At 38.8% G+C, this 10,293-nt stretch overlaps 1 pseudogene; it reads left to right on the forward strand.

Annotated features, from left to right (window-relative positions):
• Positions 1–6,300: 6,300 nt before the first annotated feature.
• LOC100444099 (ADP-ribosylation factor-like protein 2-binding protein) lies at positions 6,301–9,102 on the forward strand (annotated as a pseudogene).
• The last annotated feature ends 1,191 nt before the right edge of the window (positions 9,103–10,293 follow it).

Below are 10,293 nucleotides of genomic sequence, written 5' to 3' on the forward strand. Positions count from 1 at the left end.
GTTCCTATTCGGCCATCTTGGCTCCTCCCCTGAATTAACTTTTAATGTGTGCAATCAAATCAAAGTTTCTAATAAGAACAATAATAATGACAGCAGCAACAACCAAACCCCACATCAGAAATAGCTGGTGACTTCATAAGAAAAGGAGAAAAGAAAAAAATATGCATGCCTAGATTGTGTATTTTAATATCTTTTTTTTTAGGCCACAGCAAGCAGGAAGATTAATATTTCTGTGCTTTGCATCACAAATTATACCACTTGACACATTACCATTTTTTCTGATGATGATTTTGAAATAATGATTTTTAAAATTCATACAGTGAATAAATGCCATTTTGCTGATTAAAAAGAAATGAAAAAGGAAAGCTAGTTACTCTCCTTTACTGATTCTCTCATTGAATTAGTATGTATTGAATACACACTCTTCTTCTTGTCTTACACTGTAGGTGTTGTCTTTATAGCTAAGAAAAAGGTCCCTGTTATAATGGAGTTTGCATTCTAGCGGGAGAGGGAGATAGAAAAGAAGTATTTAGGCAATATAGTGTAAGATAGTGATAAGTACTAGAAAGGAAAGAAAGCAGGACAAAGGGATAGTGAATCCAGGAGGGAGGACTCTGGGAAAATGACATTGAAGTAAAAGCTCAAATTATGAGTAGTAACACATATAGTCTGAGCAGAAGAGCAAGCGTAAATAAATGCTCTGAGGTGGGGACTAATCTAACATGTCCAGAGCAGTTCGGAGAGCAGTGCAATGGCAGAAAAATGAGGGAGGGGAGCAGTGGTAGATGTCGAGGTCAGAGAGATAGGCCAAGGACCAGACGGGTGACAACTTGTGAGATATGATATAGATATGAGTTTCATCCTATGTGTATCACTGAAGAGTTGCAATCAGGACCATGATTTGATTTGTTTTGAATATGACTACTGTGTAAAGACAAAACTATAGCAGGTAGTGGGAGAGGGCAGAACAATCAGCAGGCCACCGCAGACATCCAGGCTAGAGATGACGTTGTTTGCACAAGAACGCTAGTAATGGAGGTGGGGAGAAGTGGAGATTCAGAATCTATATTAAGGTAGAGAAAACAGGACTTGCTGAGGGATTAAAGGTGGAGTGGGAAGGAAAACAAAAGATCAAGGATGATCCAACTGCTTCCTTCCATCTGTGTTGAAGAAAAAAGAACAACCTGAATGAATAGCAAAACAGCCTGAATTCAGATTACAATTATTAAAGAATTTTAAAATTAAGTAAATTTGGAGCATCATACTGTTTTCATTTCCCATGAAGTTTTTATTTCCAAATGGGTTTTCAAAAACATTTCCATTGATTTCCTTCTTTACCATTCAATTATTTCAATTTATTCTCCTTGCATAAGAAGGAACCTATGGGCAATTAAATCCACTAATATTAATTTTTCACTAGTCTATTTGGCTATTTTTCTGGCTAAAGTAATTTTTAAAACATTTGCAAACTGAACAATCTCAGTAATCTTTAATGCATTTTACTTCTAGTTTTTCTTTAGCAAGGTGCCTTGCATAATCAAATTTTCAAAAGGCTATTGTGTTTGGCTTGTTAATACTCACAACATTTTGAGTGGTTTTGAGTGAGATTCTTAATCCTGAGTTCTAGTTTGATTGCACTGTGGTCTGAGAGACAGTTTGTTACAATTTCTGTTCTTTTACATTTGTTGAGGAGTGCTTTACTTCCAACTATGTGGTCAATTTTGGAATAAGTGAGATGTGGTGCTGAGAACAATGTGTACTCTGTTGATTTGGGGTGGAGAGTTCTGTAGATTCTATGAGGTCCGCTTGGTGCAGTGCTGAGTTCAATTCCTGGATATCCTTGTTAACTTTCTGTCTCATTGATCTGTCTAATGTTGACAGTGGGGTGTCAAAGTCTCCCATTATTATTGTGTGGGAAACTGAACAACCTGCTCCTGAATGACTACTGGGCACATAATGAAATGAAGGCAGAAATAAAGATGTTCTTTGAAATGAGAACAAAAACACAATATACCAGAATCTCTGGGACATATTTAAAGCAGTGTGTAGAGGGAAATTTATAGCACTAAATGCTCACAAGAGAAAGCAGGAAAGATCTAAAATTGACACCCTAACATCACAATTAAAAGAACTAGAGAAAGAAGAGCAAGCACATTCAAAAGCTAGCAGAAGGCAAGAAATAACTAAGATCAGAGCAGAACTAAAGGAGATAGAGATACAAAAAATTCCAATTTATTCTGCTTGCATAAGAAGGAACCTCTATGCAATTAAATCCTTCAAAAAATCAATGCACCCAGGAGCTGATTTTTTGAAAAGATCAACAAAATTGATAGACCGCTAGCAAAACTAATAAAGAAGAAAACAGAAGAATCAAATAGATGCAATAAAAAATGACAAAGAGAATATCACCACCGATCCCACAGAAACGCAAACTACCATCAGAAAATACTATAAACACCGCTACGCAAATAAACTACAAAATCTAGAAGAAATGGATAAATTCCTGGACATATACACCCTCCCAAGACTAAATCAGGAAGGAGTTGAATCCCTGAATAGACCAATAGCAGGCTCTGAAATTGAGGCAAAACTAATAGTCTATCAACCAAAAAAAGTCCAGGACCAGACACATTCACAGCCGAATTCTACCAGAGGTACAAGGAGGAGCTGGTACCATTCCTTCGGAAACTATTCCAATCAATAGAAAAAGAGGGAATCCTCCCTAACTCATTTTATAAAGCCAGCATCATCCTGATAGCAAAGCCTGGCAGAGACACAACAAAAAAAGAGAATTTTAGACCAATATCCCTGATGAACATCAATGCAAAAATTCTCAATAAAATACTGGCAAACTGAATCCAGCAGCACATCAAAAAGCTTATCCACTCTGATCAAGTCAGCTTCATCCCTGGGATGCAAAGCTGGCTCAACATACACAAATCAATAAACGTAATCCAGCATATAAACAGAACCAAAGACAAAAACCACATGATTATCTCAATAGATGCAGAAAAGGCCTTTGACAAAATTCAACGGCCCTTCATGCTAAAAATTCTCAATAAATTAGGTATTGATGGGACGTATCTCAAAATAATGAGAGCTATTTATGACAAACCCACAGCCAATATCATACTGAATGGGCAAAAACTGGAAGCATTCCCTTTGAGAACTAGCACAAGACAGGGATGCCCTCTCTCACCACTCCTGGCCAGGGCAATCAGGCAAGAGAAAGAAATAAAAGGTATTCAATTAGGAAAAGAGGAATGTCCCTGTTTGCAGAAGACATGATTGTATACTTAGAAAACCCCATCATCTCAGCCCAAAATCTCCTTAAGCTGATAAGCAACTTCAGCAAAGCCTCAGGAGACAAAATCAACGTGCAAAACTCACAAGCATTCCTATACACCAATAACAGACAAACAGAGAGCCAAATCATGAGTGAACTCCCATTCACACTTGCTACAAAGAGAATAAAATACCTACGAATCCAACTTGCAAGGGACGTGAAGGACCTCTTCAAGGATAACTACAAACCACTGCTCAACAAAATAAAGGAGGACACAAACAAATGGAAGAACATTCCAAGCTCATGGATAGGAAGAATCACTATTGTGAAAATGGCCATACTGCCCATGGTAATTTACAGATTCAATGCCATCCCCATCAAGCTACCAATGACTTTCTTCACAGAATTGGAAAATACTATTTTAAAGTTCATATGGAACCAAAAAAGAGCCCGCATTGCCAAGACAATCCTAAGCTAAAAGAACAAAGCTGGAGGCATCACACTACCTGACTTCACACTATACTACAAGGCTACTATACTACAAGGCTACAATAACCAAAACAGCTTGGTACTGGTACCAAAACAGAGCGATAGACCAATGGAACAGATTAGAGTCCTTGGAAATAATACCACACATCTACAACCATCTGATCTTTGACAAACCTGACAAAAACAAGAAATGGGGAAAGGATTCCCTATTCAATAAATGGTGCTGGGAAAACTGGCTACCCATATGTAGAAAACTGAAGCTGGATCCCTTCCTTACACCTTATACAAAAATTAATTCAAGATGGATTAAAGACTTAAATGTTAGACCTAAAACCATAAAAACCCTAGAAGAAAACCTAGGCAGTACCATTCAGGCCCTAGGCATGAGCAAGAACTTCATGACAAAAACACCAAAAGCAATGGCAACAAAAGCCAAAATTGACAAATGGGATCTAATTAAACTCAAGAGCTTCTGCAAAGCAAAAGAGACTACCATCAGAGTGAACAGGGCAACCTACAGAATGGGAGAAAAATTTTACAATCTACCCATCTGACAAAGGGCTAATATCCAGAATCTACAAAGAACTTAAACAAATTTACAAGAAAAAATCAAACAACCCCATCAAAAAGTGGGTGAAGGATATGAACAGGCACTTCTCAAAAGAAGACATTTATGCAGCCAACAGATATGAAAAAATGCTCATCATCACTGGCCATCAGAGAAATGCAAATCAAAACCACAAGGAGATACCATCTCACACCAGTTGGAATGGCAATCATTAAAAATTCAGGAAACAACAGGTGCTGGAGAGAATGTGGAAAAACAGGATCACTTTTACACTGTTGAAGGGACTGTAAACTAGTTCAACCATTGTGGAAGACAGTATGGCGACTCCTCAAGGATTGAGAACTAGAAATACCATTTGACCCAGCCATCCCATTACTGGGTATATACCCAAAGGATTATAAGTCATGCTGCTATAAAGACACATGCACACGTATGTTCATTGCGGCACTATTCACAATAGCAAAGACTTGGAACCAACCCAAATGTCCATCAGTGATAGATTGGATTAAGAAAATGTGGCACATATATACCATGGAATACTATGCAGCCATAAAAAAGGATGAGTTCATGTCCTTTGTAGGGACATGGATGAAGCTGGAAACCATCATTCTCAGCAAACTATCACAAGGACAAAAAACCAAACACCACATGTTCTCACTCACAGGTGGGAAATGAACAATGAGAACACCTGGACACAGGAAGGGGAACATCACACACCAGGGCCTGTCATGGGGTGGGGGAGCGGGGAGGGATAGCCTTAGGAGATATATCTAATGTAAATGATGAGTTAATGGGTACAGCACACCAACATGGCACATGTATACATATGTAACAAACCTGCACATTGTGCACATGTACCCTCGAACTTAAAGTATAATAATAAAAAAAAGAAAGTACAAAAGAAAATCATACCCAAAAAATACAACATTTTGAGTCATCTTGATTTATCACTCTTGATCTTCAAAAGAAATGCTCAAGTGGAGAAAAATACATAGTTTCTTATCATTCAGAATAGTGAAATTCCTAAAGGTAGGAAAAATTAAGGAATATGATTGCCTTCAGCCCTTCCCTCAGAAGTAAACTTGTGACTCACCTGTAATGGAAAGGTCATATAATATGGAATATGTGGCAGCTGAATGAATGTGTGGCAACAAGAACCTGAGGCTGTTCTTGGATCTACAATGTCCTATTTATTCTATGCCCAGTGCTTGGAGCTTGACATTTTTAACTGTACAGTTGAGCTGAACTAAGAGGAGAAAGCCAAAAGAGCATTTTGGTTTAAGCATAAGAACTTTTGAAACAATTTCAGCAATCATCTCAAAGCACAGAAATGGTTCCAATATTAATGCAATCACATTCTCTTGCTATGGCCAACAGTCTCTGCATATAGAATGGGTTTTTACTGCTCGTCTCAAGTGAACCAGGGAATTATGCATTACGTTCCTGTTCTTCAAACAAGAAAGTCTCCTCAGCTACTCCTCAAACTCTTCCTCTCTGCAGGTGAAGGGGCTAGATTGGATTTTCTAGGAAGTAAGATAGATTTTTCTAAGTGGCTCAACCCTATAGCAACAAACAAGCCTGCTACAGCTTCACATGGTGCCTCAATACTGCTTTCAGCTGGTGGAAACTACATTCCAAAACCAGATGAAGATTATTTGCCTTAGTCTCCAACTGTTTGAACTGGAGCTTGGCCAATCACCCCTCGCCATCAGTTTTCCTCAAGCTTACTGACCTCACTGTAAGTCTCAAGTCTTTGTGTTGTTTGGTTTACCTGCCATGTTTTATAATTTCAGCCAAGATTGGCAAAAATAAAAAAAAATTATATTTATTAGGTAAGAATAAGGCTTCTAAAACTGAATGAATTTTTCCCAAAAAATTTGTCTCAATTAAGGCTTTCTTGATGAAGAAAAACATAGTTCTATGGGTCTAAATTACTCAGAGACTGTGAAAGATCAGGATGGGAATAGGAGAAATGAGCAAAGGGAAGCATGAAGAAAAGTAAAAGGAAGAGGAAGAACAAGCATAAAGGAAGAAAGATGAAGTGGGGGAAGCTCCATGTGCTGTGTGTGAATGTGTGTGGCATGGGTGAGTGCTCAGGGACATCGGCACCAAAGAGTAAGTTATTTCTATTTTTTCAACATTTAAAATATAGACTGTATACCTGATGTGCACTTGAGTGGCATTAATTGATAGTGATTTACTTTATTAAAAGTATCATATTCACCATTATGCTTTCAATTCAGTTATAAAGTTGCACTGAATGACCTGTTCATTTGGATTCATTTATGTTCAAGAGGAGGAATGAAATAGAATAAAATATAAATAAATGTATTTTCACAATCGTCATTAATTATTTTAAACTATGCAAAAATATTTTCCTTATGTCTCACCTTAGGAAAAATTCTAAGTGAAAATTTAACCTCATATATTAGAGAGGAAAAATGTTTTGTCATTTAAAAATAATTAATATACTCTTTTTAAAGTAGGATAGGAAATAAGATTCTCAACACATAATATGACTTCTCAATTTTAAACTCATATCTGCCAAGGATATTTTCTTGGTCATGTTCTCCTCTCTGAGCTCACTCTAAGCAATGCCCTTCAGTTTCACAACTTTAACTCTCACTTTGTAGTGGGTAATTTAAATTTCCTCTCTAGGCCCTGAGCTCTAAATATAAACCTAGAACTGCAGCATCCCTCCTACCTAAAATCAATGTTTTAAATTTCTTCAATATTCATCTACTAGGCCGGGCGTGATAGCTCACGCCTGTAATCCCAGCACTTTGGGAGGCCGAGGCGGGCGGATCACGAGATCAGGAGATGGAGACCATCCTGGCTAACACGGTGAAATCCCGTCTCTACTAAAACCCTGTCCCTGCTAAAAATACAAAAACAAAATTAGCCAGATGTGGTGGTGGGCGCCTGTAGTCCCAGCTACTCCGGAGGCTGAGACAGGAGAATGGCGTGAACCTGGGAGGCAGAGCTTGCAGTGACCCAAGACCTGCACTCCAGGCTGGGCAACAGAGCGAGACTCCGTCTCAGAAAAAAAAACTAAACAATATGACAGCACCACACTTCTGTTCAAAAATTAAACTTGTAATGAATCATTATTATGAAAGATTGTTCAGTCTAAACTCCTCATTTGATTGGTCAAAACTGTTCAAAGTTTTGGTCTCAGACTATCTTTGTAATTTCCTTCTACCACTATCTTTCCTGTACATCATATTCCACACAATCTGAGGTTGCTATTTGTCATGGACATCTTGCAGTTTCTCTCTGTGTGGCTGATCATCTTTATTCCATAGGGCAGCCATGGACATGTGCCCTTCAGATCTCTTTAAGAAAACCTCCTACGGGGAGCGGAGTTAACTGAAAGCCTGCAGCAGCCAGTCTTGTGAATGCTGAGACCACATTTTCCTGGGGCTACTGTTAACCAGTGACTCAGCATAGTAGAATTATGAGTGCTAGCCCATTTCTGCCCTGTGAAATATGTCTCAAATAGGCAACTTTGATTCATGGAACCCCCATCATCCTGCCTGAGACTTTCTGAGAACCATGCTACAGCCTAGAGCTCTTCCTATCTAATTCTTCCCTCTCTCCTTTTAAAAAGAACAGACATGCATCATGTTCTGAGGCTTTCTTTATCTACTCTTACACCTTCACCCTTTATTCTTCATAAGTGTCTCCCCTAATAAATGTCTAGTACACATAGTCCCATGTTGGTGTCTGCTTCTCAGAAGACCCAAGCTGACGAACACTTCTCATCTCTGTGTATCTACTTCTACTCATCCTGCAAGATTGAATTCAAATACAATTCATCAGCAATTCTCCAATTAATTATCTGAGAGCAGCTCTTTTTCTGCTCTGATATATCATATCCTTTCATTCCTCTTTTTATTGTATTTTATTCCTTTAAAAATGTATGAAAATGGGATGTTTGGACCCACAGTGGCAGTGGCTACTGTGCATGCCAACCTATGCGTGGTGGCAGCTGGGGAGCCCAAGGTTGGGCCTCTCCCACAGGTGCTGACCTAGCTGGGTTGTGAGTGGACAGTGGCCTCAGTGGCCAGCTAGCCAGGTTGAGGCTTTGGAGAGCAGAGCAGAGCCTGGGCCCAGGCCTGAGCCAGGGCAGGATAGGTGCCCAACAGCCCCTGGCCCACCTGGTGGGTAGGGCAGCAACAGTGGCCTCCTTAGATGAAGAGAGCTTTGCACTGTACTTCACCTCTAATGCAGAATTTGATGCTGTGATCGGATATTTAGGGGATATTATCAAAGATGACAAGTTCTAGTTATTAGAGAAATTTCATGGACAAGTACTACTGAGAGTTTGCAGATGCAGAAGAAAATAAACTCAACTTCATGCCTATTTTTAATGAATATATTTCTTTGGTAGGAAAGTATGTAGAACAGCTGCTGGAGAGGATTCCTAGATTTAATATGGCAGTTTTCACAGCAACATTACAGCACCATAAGGATGAAGTGGCTGGTGACATATTCAACACGCCGCTCACATTTATAGATTTTTCTGGCTTTTAAAGAAATATTTCTGGACTACAAAGCAGAAAAAGCAGGCCAGGGACTGGACTTAAGCAGTGGTTTAGTGGTGACTTTGCCGTGCAAATCATCTTCTATGCCAGCTTCCCAGAACAATCTGCTACACTAAGTTCCTGCTTCCAGGCAATGAATGGGAGCATTCTGGATGTCACTGGCCGAATAGGCCAATAGGCTCAGCTAATTATGACAGAAGAATACATCTTAAATAGACTGACTCTGTTCTGCAACTCTTCATTCATGTTAAGTATTGATGGGTCAAAACCAAAATGATCTGACACTCCTAGACCTGTTTGTCCTGAAACACTTTTCTGTATTTTATAACCTTAGTACTCTTCCCCAAGTGCTCAGTAACCCTAGTATTCCTCCCCTCCCCAACTAGACACCTCTTTCAGGTGCTGGAGCAAGCCCATGTCAAGCATTCCACCTAGCAGGGCCCTTCCCCCAGTATATGTGTTGGTATGTCAACACATCTACCATCACGAACCCTTCTTGTCCCGGCAGGCTCTGCATGAATCTCTTTGTGCACTCACAGTTCTTTTTTATATGAGTCAGAGTTTCAGTCCTTCAGCCTCAATGGGGCTTTTGAGTATTTGGGAGTACTTATCTAGGGTGTTCCTCAAGCCAGCTGCCCGCCTTGAGATTTCTGAATCTCCCATGTTCACAGCTTGTCTTGGCTGTAGGCATCAACAGAAACAGTGAAACTGTATCAGGACTGTTTCTGGAAGTCTTTTTGAACCATTATTCTTGAAAAAAATATAGATAAATATGCAGGCTAACCTAGTAAATATAATCTTGAAATTTCCATGATTACCCACTTAAAGATCAAAGTATCCTATGCCGTGTGCTTTTTAGTTGTTAATGCTATGAAGACAAAAATGCTTTCTATATTGGTGTTCAATTATATCTTACTGAGCAGCAATGAATGTATACTGTGTGCTGGAAGTAGACCAAAAGATATTCTGTTATTACAGCATGTTAAGTGTGTTTATGCATGATTGCGGAAAATGTTTTCCATATAAACCAGTTTGTTAGATTTTTCTGTTGGGTAGATAGGGACTCCATGATTTCTTCTTCCTGTCAAAATCTTTCCTATCAAGATGGTGTTTCACTAGCCTAGCTCAACATGAGCAGGAGATAGTAAACAGCTTTACTGGTCATCTGTCTCCTTTGGTTTAGTACAATGTTTGGTAGAATATTATTTATCAGAAATCACATATGTCACATCTGTATAAGAAGAAGAAACATAATTGTTTAAGCCCCAATGTGTAACTTTGATTTTTTTAAGTAAAAATAAGAATCTGTATTGAATTTGCATATTCTGGTTTTAAAGGATTAGTTACAAGCCATATATTTTTCTGTACTGATGTGTTGCTTATTTATACTTTGATACCATGAG

The sequence above is a fragment of the Pongo abelii genome, chromosome 4 (genome assembly GCF_028885655.2).
Source record: "Pongo abelii isolate AG06213 chromosome 4, NHGRI_mPonAbe1-v2.0_pri, whole genome shotgun sequence".
Lineage (NCBI taxonomy): Eukaryota > Metazoa > Chordata > Mammalia > Primates > Hominidae > Pongo > Pongo abelii.